The sequence below is a fragment of the Notothenia coriiceps genome, unplaced genomic scaffold, assembly GCF_000735185.1.
Source record: "Notothenia coriiceps isolate Sejong01 unplaced genomic scaffold, NC01 NC01_scaffold00024668, whole genome shotgun sequence".
Lineage (NCBI taxonomy): Eukaryota > Metazoa > Chordata > Actinopteri > Perciformes > Nototheniidae > Notothenia > Notothenia coriiceps.
In genome coordinates, this window is record NW_011357369.1 from 3,953,494 (window position 1) to 3,953,904 (window position 411).

Sequence of the window (411 nt, forward strand, 5' to 3'; positions counted from 1 at the left end):
TGCTCTGACCCCCGGCAGGATTCGCACACTGCTTTTATCTCTGCAGGTCATAACTCATTATGAACCCAGAGCCACAGGAGGGACAATCACGGACGCAGTTGCTGCTCATGATGATTCTCAATTGCTGTGCTTCAGTAACTGTGCTGGTTTGCTGAAAAAAAGAGGGAGCAGATTGCCGGGCCGCCTTCCTATTTATACCGGAAGGAGGCCCGCGGGTGGGCGTGGACTACAAGTGTTTCAGTGCTGCGCGGGGGCGCAGGGGGATTACCCAATAGCGATAGCCTTAGAGGGCGAAGCTATATACGAAATAGAACACACGCAGGCACACACGCAGGCCCCGCCCAACTTGCACACAAACATTACACACACGCACAGTGACAGAGAGGCATTTGTTTTGAGGAGAGCGAAAGA

The 411-nt window shown here is 53.3% G+C and overlaps 1 protein-coding gene across 1 annotated transcript in view; it reads left to right on the forward strand.

The window, feature by feature from the left end:
* The window catches only part of LOC104955695 (uncharacterized), an 11,923-nt gene that overhangs the window by 3,106 nt on the left and 8,406 nt on the right, over positions 1 to 411 (forward strand). The gene's annotated exons all lie outside the window — the stretch shown is intronic.